Raw genomic sequence first — 11,146 nt, 5'->3', positions numbered from 1 at the left:
GGAGGGCTGTAAAGGGATGACGAACGGCGTTAGGCGAGATAGCCGGTGGCATGTAACTCATCCCGACTGGCGTTTGGGTGAGATATGCATCAGGTGCAATGCCTGTACTAGTGGGATCTAAGCCAACGGCTGATGTGTTGGTATAAATTACGGCAGAACTTGAATGCATATCCGTAGTAACAGCAGGGGCGGCAGATGCTGTCACTTTATTTCTTGCGGCTGAGGCGTACTGAAGCGCTACTTTGAGTGCTTCTTGTTGAAATTCGCTTTCAATATATCTTAGCTGAACATTTTCGAGTTTATTCTCCAATGCAATAATTTGTTCCTGGAAGGCTTTAATTATACGCTCTTCGTCATTATCTGTGTCTACGATGCAAGCTGAACTTGCTGTGCCGGCGCTAGCTGCGCCGTTGACTGCAACATTTTCTTGGTCTTTTTCTGCTGCAGCGCTGGCTGCGCTGTTAGCATTTGAGGTATTGTGGAAATTTCCAGAATTCATCTGAAAATTAGTGCTTTGTTTGTTGGTGTGTGTTAATTCGTAACACGAATATAAATGGCTGATGCGATATTATATTGCATACAAATGGACGCGAAATAAAATTGTTGATTCCCTAGAGACTACGAATTATAACTGCTACAATGCATTTGTATTTTGATTGTATCGACGTTTATTTCTATGAAATGAATACATTGTACATTTTAAATGAGATTTAAATTAAATTTCACGAATTTTACTTACCGCGGTTCCGTCTCCATCGGCTTTGAATCAACGAATGACGATGGAAAGAGAACCGAGGTTTATGGAGTTGCCACTCTAAGAAGTGTGTACAATATTTGAATCGCAACCGTCGAAATATGATTGACGCCGTGCTGTATCTAAGAGTCATTCCGCGACAGGAATATTTACTTGAATGCTTATAACTTTTGTATTAGTCCATCGATTTTGTTGAGTGGAAGCTCGTTTTTTTTTTTGTAATAAAACAGAGCTTAGAGAGAAAAGAAAAAATCTGCAAAAAAATAAAAAGTTTTCGAGATCCTTCCTCGCAAAGTACAATTTTTTTTATATTTTTACAAAAAAAATTTAAAATATCCGTAATGATTGTTCGTTATCTTTGAATCTGCAGGGCCTAGCAAAAAGGGTTGTATGCACAGTTTATAGCAAATTTTATTACCTTTTAAAATCTTCAAATTGCTCAATTCGGTCTTGAGGTATATATGATTATGTGGACCCAATTTTTAATTTTTTTGAAATAACGGTAATTCGTAAATATCTCAAAAACGTTACCATAGAATTAAAAATAGCCTTGATTTTCAGAATCAGGTAGTGATTTTACATATGAATTTCATAATGGCGTATCTGGTGCATTTTGGCTGTAAACCAGTGATATCAGCATACAAGGCGATCAATGCAAACCGTTAAAATGAATAAAAATATCACTTTTATTATTGAAAAAATTCATTTGTTGTTATTTTTTTTAACCTATATGCTAAACTTATATAAAAGTAAATGTAATAACGAACATTTCAAAGAAAAAATCATGAGAATCGGTTAATTTTTGACAAAGTTATTGACAGTTGAAAAAGTAGGTGAATAAAATATCGATTGCATTTTAAGGAATTCAATTGCCGATAAATCCGAAAAAAAAATTTTATGAGGCAAAAAAACACGTGTTTCATTATTTTGACCAAAGCACAACATATTAAAATTTCATAGAAATCAAAAATCATGTCCTGCGCGGACCGGTTGTCTTGAAATGGAATGAGCCTTGAAATGGAATGAGTCAATCTTCAAGTATGCAGGTAGAATTCACCGAATTTAAGTAAGTACTAAAATACGCAAACTCCAAACGTTTGAAAGTTTTCGCTGATTTTAGAGAGATTATGGCCAACATTTTAGAAGAATTAAATAACGGTCACTTTCTTGTGTGTTTATTTTATTCCTCTAAAATAATCTATAACAAAAAGCATTTAAATCACGATTTAAATTAGGTGTAAAACTCTTCAAAGGTAAATAATTTTTATTTTTAAACGGTTTTATTTGTATTGACTTGACAGGCTGCACGGCCGCACGGCCGTTGTGAACGAATTTTATAATTGAAATTTAAGTAACTTCCCCATAAGCTACAAGCTTGAAACTTGGAATATAGTTCAGAACCCGATGACAATGCAATGCGTTTATTTGTAAAAAAGTTAATCTTTCTGCCATCTAACACACCAAATTATATGATACACCTAGAATCAGGTTTATGCTCCCTATTCATACATACTTTGCGTACACACATGCTTTATATTTAACACTGTTTAAGTTTGAATCCAAACAGACTCCCCCGCGTTGTAGCAGAGGAAGCAGTAAGGCAAGGTTCCTACTGGGTCAAAAAGTGGAAAAACATTTACGAAAGTGTTAACATGATTCCCCAGTTGGACTTCTCCCACGCATCGCTCAAGCTTAGTATTTCAATAGTACTAGAAAAATTGATTCAAAAGAGTTTGATAACTACACCGAGAGTGCACGCCAGTCTAGGTCACATGACCTCTACTCCGGCTTGATTCCTACGGACTCCACCTATTTTAATGATACGTATTCTGCGTATGCCATAAGTCTGATCTTCCGGGTAAGGGGTGGCTTGCTAAATCTTAATGCTAGAACTTTCAAAAACGTTGCTTCCTTCAACTGCTCTATTTGCAATCTAAATGCTGTTGAAGACACATACCATTTCATTAGGATATGTCCTATATATAAAGATATTCGGTATAATTGTTTTGGTATTAAAGTTTTAGATCTGCAGATGGTGAAAAATATCCTTAAAGGTTGTAACTATCATTCGCTTTACGTTTATATAAGTAACTGTCTTAAATATAGAAGTCTTATTATGAATTTTCCTAAATGTTTGTTTAGATATAAGTGATATTAAGAACACAACATTTATTGTTATTGTCTAAAAAATTTTATTTATTTTATATCTAGGTCAGGTTAATTTTGCTTTTACTTTTGTAATTCCATTTTTAAAAGAAAATAAATAAACTACTACTACCTACTACTACTACAATGCAATTATAAGAAAAAAATCGCCGCTAGGTGGTGCAAGGATCGAAATATTCACAAAACTCGTATTTGTGGTCCGATTTGGCTCGTATTTGGAACACATAATACATACAAGAATAGAAAGCGATCTATGGAAAAAATCGCCGCTAGGTAGCGCAAGAATCGAAGATATTCACAAAAATCGTATTTGTGGTCCGATTTGGCTCATATTTGAAACACATAATACTTACAAGAATAGAAAACGACCTATGAAAAAATCGCCGCTAGGTGCCGCAAAGATCGATCTATTCAAAAAATCGTATTTGTGTTTCGAGTTAGTCCATACTTGGAACACATAATACATACAAGAATAGAAAGCGACCTATGATGTCCGATTTTTGGATATTTGGAACAAATATTACATACAGTCCGGTAGAAGTGACATCAAAATATTTTGGAGTTGGAGGAGAGACAAGCATGCGTGGCGCAGAGTCGAGTAAAGTCTTTGGACTTAGATTGTAACAAATTGTCAGGAAAGAGTCCTTGTAATAATGAGTCACTAAATGAACTAAATAGAATGAGAAATAATAGGCAATTCTGGTCATTTTTGAAATTTTGATTAATTCTCCTTACCTTTGAATAACCTTTGACATTTTTTTGAATGTTGTTTCCTTTAGGGAATTTGCGATATTTTAAATGAAAATTATCAATTAAGCTGTGAGCCACTGCATTTGAGTTTTTTTCAGCATAAACCAAGTGTGTATTTATTTTGTTGAGTAACTATATATATACAAATATCGGTGTGGAATCAAAGTACTTATCCCATATTGCAGATAAAGGACGCGACATACTCCAAGAGAATATGGCTGCCAGTAAATCAAAAATACAATATCTTGGGAATTCATTGCACCTTCCTCGCTCTGGCACAAATGGAAATAAAGCAACAAAGCACAATGAGAGAAAATGGAAAAAATCCAAAACAAAACTAAGGCCAGCCAAAATAAGAAACCATCGATATCCACACCAAACTATCGATAGCGATATGGATATACATTTTATACTTCTCCACTAAATGTAGGGTAAAATCAAAATAAAGTAAATTTTACAAGTAATGCGTTCTCTGATTAAGAAAACGTATTTTGTGCTTCCAAGCTTTTTACAGAAAAAGAGTGTCCTTTTTTTCGTTACAACCTTTTTAACCGTCTTTTGGAACTCGCTCTTAATAAACAACTATAATTTTTTGAGCGCAATAAAAAACAGGAAAAATAATTATTATGAATTTACAAAACAAAATACTTTGAAAAAAAAAAATAATTTGTGTGCGGGTCAATCGGTAACGATCTAACGTGTAAAAATAATTATAACTTTCGAGCGAAATAAACAACACAAATAATAGTTATTAATTTCTGAGCTCAAAAATAATATATATTCTCAATTTTTATAGTAAAATAAAAAAAAAAATAAAATCCAATACCAATAATAATAATTTACGATCCGTGATTTTTATACTCAGCGTGCTTTGCACACAGAGTATATTAACTTTGGTTGGATAAAGGTTGGTTGTACAGATCTAAAGGAATCGAGATAGATATTGACTTCCATATGCCAATATCATCAGTATCGAAAAAAATGTGATTGAGCCATGTCCGTCCGTCCGTCTGTCCGTTAACACGATAACTTGAGTAAATTTTGAGGTATCTTGATGAAATGTAGGTTCCTGGGCACTCATCTCAGATCGCTATTTAAAATGAACGATATCGGCCCACTTTTTCGATATCGAAAATTTCGAAAAACCGAAAAACGCGATAATTCGTTACCAAAGACGGATAAAGCGATGAAACTTGGTAGGTGGATTGACCTTATGCCGCACAATAGAAAATTAGTAAAACTTTGGACAATGTGCGTGGCACCGCCCACTTTTAAAAGAAGGTAATTTAAAAGCTTTGCAAGCTGTAATTTGGTAGTTGTTGGAGGTATCATGATGAAATTTGGCAGGAACGTTACCACTATTACTATATATGTGCTAAACAAAAATTAGCAAAATCGGATAAAGAAGACGCCACTTATTAAACAAAAAAAAATTTTAAGTTAAATTTTTACAAAAAATTGAATATCTTTAAAGCATATAAGTAACATTCAACTCCTGTAATGATATGGTGCAACAAAATACAAAAATAAAAGAAAATTTCAAAATGGGCGTGGCTCCGCCCTTTTTCATTTAATTTATCTAGAATACTTTCAATGCCATAAGTCGAACAAAAATTTACCGATCCTTGTGAAATTTAGTAGGGGTATAGATTCTATACGATAACTGTTTTCTGTGAAAATGGGCGAAATAGATTAAAGCCACGCCCAGTTTTTGTATATAGTCGACCGTCTGTTCTTCCGCTGTCGTTAACACGATAACTTGAGCAAAAATGGATATATCTTTACTAAACTTAGTTCACGTACTTATCGCAACTCATTTTATCTTGGTATACAAAATTGCCTAAATCCGACTATGACCACGCCCATTATTTCGATATCGAAAATTACGAAAAAATTAAAAAAATTTCATAATTCTATACCGAATACGAAAAAAGGCATGAAACATGGTAATTGGATTGGTTTATTGACGCAAAATATAACTTTAGAAAAAAACTTTGTAAAATGGGTGTGACACCTACCATATTAAGTAGAAGAAAATGAAAAAGTTCTGCAGGGCGAAATAAAAAGCCCTTGGAATTTTGGCAGGAATACTGTTCGTGGTATTAAATATATAAATAAATTAGCGACAGATTAATTTAATCGACAGATGATGTTCTGTGTCGCCCTGGTCCACATTTTGGTCGTTATCTCGAAAACGCCTTCACATATAAAACTAAGGGCCACACCCTTTTAAACCCTCATTAATACCTTTAATTAGATACCCATATCGTGCAAACATTTTATAGAGTCACCCCTGGTCCACCCTTATGGTGTTATCTCGAAAAGGCGTCCACATATAGAACTAAGGCCCACTCCCTTTTAAAATACTCATTAACACTTTTTATTTGATTCCCATATCGTACAAACACATTCTAGAGTCACCCCTGGTCCACCTTTATGCCGATATCTGGAAAAGGCATCCACCTATAGAACTATGGCCCACTCCCTTTTAAAGTACTCTTTAATATCTTCCATTTGATATCCATGTCATACAAACACATTACAGGGTTGCCCTAGGTTCATTTTCCTAAATGGTGATTTTCCTTTGTCTCCAAAGCTCTCAGCTGAGTATGTAATGTTCGGTTACACCCGAACTTAGCCTTCCTTACTTGTTCGAAAAGGTTTTTATTGCAAAATTTAATGCAATAATTTGATTAACATATATTATTTTTTAACGTAGGTATAGAAATTTTAAAATTTTCGTATTAGTTTTGAAATATTTTTGATTTATAACAGTTCATTCATAAACGCACATACATACATATTTAAATTCATTTAAAATTTTTATGTGAACTTTAAATCTTTTTAGCACACTTCCACATTAACCATTAATTTTTCATCTTTCCTTTTAGCCTAATTTTCACTTTACTCTGAGGAGATTTACGTTGCTACCATTCATATTCAGATTTAGTTCAGTCCAGTCCATCGTGTCTTTTAGTCAGCGGAAAAAGAAAAAAATTAGGTATCGTACGAAAGTAAGTGATTTTTGCAAGAAAATTTTACCAATTAATCATGAGTTATTTAATTTAAAAATATCGGCAAAATAAAATTTAAATATATTTAAACATTTTGGAAGAAATTTAGTGTATGTAAATGTATTTTTTACAAGTAAAATATTGAATTGAAAATATTCTAATTTTCCTAACAAGTATAATGTATGAAAAATTGCAAATACCAAATGGTGAAAAATCGAATTTTCTTTTTGCTGCTATTCATTTTAAGAGTGAATAACATAAAGAGTATATTTGCTCTTACATAAAAAAAGAGAGTTTGCATGAAAAGCAAATGCTTTCGTTGCCAAAATAAAAAATTTGTTTGCGCCCAAAGGGATGGTATATTTTGTTTCTGCCCTAATAAATCAAGAGAACTAGAAAATGTGCTAAGATGCTACATAAACATAAACTTTTCGAATGTACTTACATATAATACATCATTTTTGAATTCGACAGTGTTTTTTCTTTTAATTATTAAATATCCCCAGGTGCGCTTTAATTAAAATTAAAATACTATGTTAATGCTATGACAGTACAACAACAATACTTAACAATTATGTATTGTACTAGCAAATGGTGAAAAATCAATATTTGAATATTACTCAATCAAGTTAAAATATACATTCGCACAAACCTACCTACGATATACATTATGGTGTCCCACAAATGTCTTCATTCGTTGCAGGACAAAATAAAGTTAAAACTCCTATATTAAATGGCAAAATTTTAAATTTTGGGGAGGGCCTATTAAAATTAAAATTAAGAGCTCCGCCACTGACACCATTTTTGCTTGGACATGATATTTCCGTATATTTTCGGCACACCCCACTGTACATACATATGCCCTGGTTCATGATGGAATTATATTATGAATTACATTACATTATGATCACAACTGCAAACTTACAAATGTCGAATGAATTAAAAATGTAATGAATGATCAACAAACTGAATTTACGAATTAAAAGAAATTTCATTGAAAAAACTGTATTAGCATTTTTAGAGAAAGAGTGAGGTTGATGATTGGCTCGTTAACCCATCTGCAACAAGAGTGGTAATCAGCACAATTCTATTGTGTAGTATTCGACTTTACGATGCACACAAATACAAAGTAATAAGAAAAATTGTAGAAAGTCGAATTATTTTTGTGTATTGTGTTTGCCACGATATTACACAGAACTCTTAGTGTGTATTGAAATACACGATACGAATGCAGTAACCCCTTTCTAGTGGAAACATGTTAAAACCAATAAAACTCTATTTTAAATTGACTATGACTACGGGCAATTATATTAGAGTATGGCCACATAGGTCACAAAGGGCAAGGTCTAGAAATTATAGTGAAGTTAACAATTGCATCCCCTCTCCCCTTAAAACCCTTTTCCTAAGTCGTTATTACTCTGGTGCACATTTATAATATATGGTAACGAATTTAGTGAAATTCCGCCTATTTGCAAGCTTATGCTAACGTTTGAATCGCTAAAATGTTGAATAAATAACTCCAATACTCAATAATGCAAAATGGCCTTTATTAGACTACTTTAAAGGTACTTCACAATAATACAACTTCACAACCAATAGCGTGCTTAAATCAAAACTGATTGGTTACTACTCAGCTTGTGCTGCTTTTATACTCTCTGTTGCACTACCCGCATATTTATCCAAATGTCTAGACGTTTCTCCTTCTAGAATCACGTGTATTTGTAGTTTATAGCATGGTAAAAATATTACAAGGTAAAACCAGTGAGAACCGAAATGACGTTTAAAAAAATGGTAATAGTCTAGTTGAGGGGTCGACTGCTAATACACTACCAAAAATATCGAGAGAGGTGTCAAAAGACGCGTATTAATCTCGAGAACAATAATCCGATGGCGGAAAAGAAAAATTTTATCTATGTCCGGAGATATTTGCAGTTGAAGTTGGCGATTTTTGTGTGGTTGTTGTTGTGTAGTACCCACAAAAATAATTGTGCATCACCGTGGCGGCAGCCACGGTTATACCACACACCCGGACTTGGCACGGCGTAGCCCAGGGTTATTTTTTATAAGCGCGGCCGAAGGCCGCCAACTCAGAAAGGTGTTCTGCGCAAAAATACTATGGATCCCACCCCCGGTTTCGGAGGTACCCGCGGGCCTTTTTTCGGTTTTTCGTTAATATCTTTTGAACGAGTTAATATTTTTATTTTCCGCCATCGGATTATTAATACTGATGTCAAGACGCGTCGTTTGACACCTCTCTCGATATTTTTGGTAGCGTATTAGCAGTCGACCCCTCAACTAGACTATTATCAAAAAAATTTTTAAATTCTCACTGCTCTCACATTTTTATTTTTTTATTTTGGTGTTATTTTCATTAAAAAAAATATAACAAACTGTAATATATTTGGTAATTCTATACGACAGCATGATACTCTTAATACAAGTCCAAAAGACACGTTTTGGATCCAGGATCGCGAATCCGAAAGCGGAGGTAAAAAATTTTGGGTATGTCAAGAGATATTTGGAAAAGAAATTTTGAAAATTTTCATGTCGTTGTTGTAATTTTGATGATTTTGTGGTGCCCACAAAAAAAATTGTGAACATACATTAGCGTTTTCCGCGGTGGTGGAAATAACCAGAAAATAAGAAATCTCAACGGTCAACCGCATTCCAAGAATTGTATTGTGGTTTCCCGTAAAAGGAAGAATCAGGCCACGATCCTCTTCTAAGAATTTTCTTCAACAAATTGTTTAGAGATGTATCAGCGTCTGCGCGACGAGAAGAAACCACGACTTACAGCCAAGGTGTACGGAAGAGATACATATCTACTAGTAATAACAATTTGGTGTATATATCTGAGGAGATTAAGGTCTGCTTTCCATCCAATTCGAAGACTACTTATCTTGTATTCGTTTTTCTACGAACTGGCTCACCTAAATACATGTTTTGTGCCGACCCAAAAATTTATCTGCTAATTCGGACGAACTTTTGGTGCCAAGGTAATGCCGAGGGACAATCAATACCATTTACAAACATTTTCTTAAATGTTTTTGATGGATAGGCCAACACACTAGCTCTACACCACGGCGGCAGACTTTGACAGTTCATCCGGTAAATGCAGCCTCCACGAACTATCATACTCCAACTGGACGATGATGTTTAGCAAAGCTGCGAAGAGCTACAGCGTTTTTGCTGACGTGGGCAAGTTATGGGAAGATCTCCACTGGGTTCGGAAAAGCAGGTGGGGGAAGACTTTGATGTCTCTAGGTGCCTCCTGTTGGCGTCAGTTATCGCGAAACAGGGTTAGCTGGAGTGACTTGTTACGCAACGACCAGCATCCCCACCCGGTTAAGCGCCAATTAAAAAATGTGTCTTCCAACCGCGAGGAAAAGAACCAAAACAAACCAAAGAATATCTCCAAGATCATTTTTTTCCGCAGTAGCGAGGACACTTGAGACTGATGGTCTCTTATGAAGTGAAGTTTCAGCATATGTAAGTGTTAAAGACATATCAACCAAGTGAAGAAGGATGAATGAAAAATCAATAGGGGTGGTCTCCAACATTCGTTCTTCTTTCCCTTTGCAAAAATAGCACGTGTTGAGGCATCCATTATATTGCTAACTCATTTTTTTGCCATATACATAAAAACCGATTTCAAAACTTTTCGAAATATTTTTTCACTTATTTCATAAGCATTTTATTTTTTTTGATATTTAAAAAAATGAAAATGTCAAACCAACAATTTTTGTTTGTGTTTACTTTGGTTTGACATTTCCACAAAGTTTAAGAGAGTGATTTTAGAATTTTTTTAAAAATCAAAAGACCATTATGACCGCCAAGGAGAGTAAATGGTTTTACCTGGCAATATTTATACCATGGTTTATAGCCTCTCGCATAGCCATATGCGTGTGTATATGTGAGTACTACTTCGGCTGATGATTACATGTGTTTGCGAGTATCTCTTCGTTGCCTTGTATGTACATATGTATGTGTGTAAATGATGATTGATTTGTTTACCTACCAAGAGTGGCAGCTTGCTTTATTGTTGTTGTGCCTTTATTATTTATATCACTTAGTGATACTAATATTCGTCACAATATTGTTACGAATATTAGCAAAACTAAGGGGTGCTGCCATCTCTAAGCCGATGCTAAGGAGCGTCTTGCATGCACATCCATAGATCAATCATTATGTATCTACATAAACGAATAAAACATTATCGGGGCTATTCTGTGTACTTGACAAATTGTCAATAAGTTGACAAGTAATCAAGATTTTTATCAAGTTGACAAATATTTCTATTCTGTGCATAGCTTGACAACTCTAAAAAGCTCTACGACCTGTGCTTTTCACCATATTGGGGTGAACTAAATTAGCTAAGCGTGGGGCAGTTGAGGGCGAGCAGTTTAATGTGAGTTATAACAGAGTGATTTGATGTGACTGTAGGTGTATGAGTAGTGGCACA

The 11,146-nt window shown here is 34.4% G+C and overlaps 1 protein-coding gene across 1 annotated transcript in view; it reads left to right on the top strand.

Moving 5' to 3' along the window:
* Nucleotides 1-6,609: 6,609 nt before the first annotated feature.
* LOC137240869 (V-type proton ATPase catalytic subunit A) overlaps nucleotides 6,610-11,146 on the top strand; it is a 33,338-nt gene continuing 28,801 nt past the window's right edge. The window contains exon 1 of the mRNA XM_067767780.1: nucleotides 6,610-6,684. The gene's annotated coding sequence lies outside the window, so the exon portion shown is untranslated. The remainder of the gene's footprint in view (nucleotides 6,685-11,146) is intronic.

This window comes from Eurosta solidaginis, chromosome 2 (assembly GCF_040869045.1).
Source record: "Eurosta solidaginis isolate ZX-2024a chromosome 2, ASM4086904v1, whole genome shotgun sequence".
NCBI classification, from domain to species: Eukaryota; Metazoa; Arthropoda; class Insecta; order Diptera; family Tephritidae; genus Eurosta; species Eurosta solidaginis.
Note: the sequence above shows the minus strand (reverse complement) of the source record. Positions and strands in the feature narration are given on the sequence as shown.